This window comes from Monodelphis domestica, chromosome 2 (assembly GCF_027887165.1).
Source record: "Monodelphis domestica isolate mMonDom1 chromosome 2, mMonDom1.pri, whole genome shotgun sequence".
In the NCBI taxonomy this organism is placed as follows: Eukaryota; Metazoa; Chordata; class Mammalia; order Didelphimorphia; family Didelphidae; genus Monodelphis; species Monodelphis domestica.
The window spans coordinates 79,356,914-79,357,129 of record NC_077228.1 but is presented as its reverse complement, the minus strand read 5'-3'; positions in this window follow the sequence as shown (position 1 = coordinate 79,357,129).

Below are 216 nucleotides of genomic sequence, written 5' to 3'. Positions count from 1 at the left end.
GGTGGAACAGTTTCTTGTGATGCTTGGCTGTAGGTGAAACTTAACTGCTTCCCATCTTCTTCATTTTTCACCAACACTGTCACTCTGGTCAAGGACCCTTGACCGTGCTGGAGGGCTGGCCCCACCCACAGTACTCTACCCAATTTTAGTAGACCCCTGCCCATCTTGAATTAATTAATGTGTATGATTAGTTCTAATCAGTATTATCTAATTTAA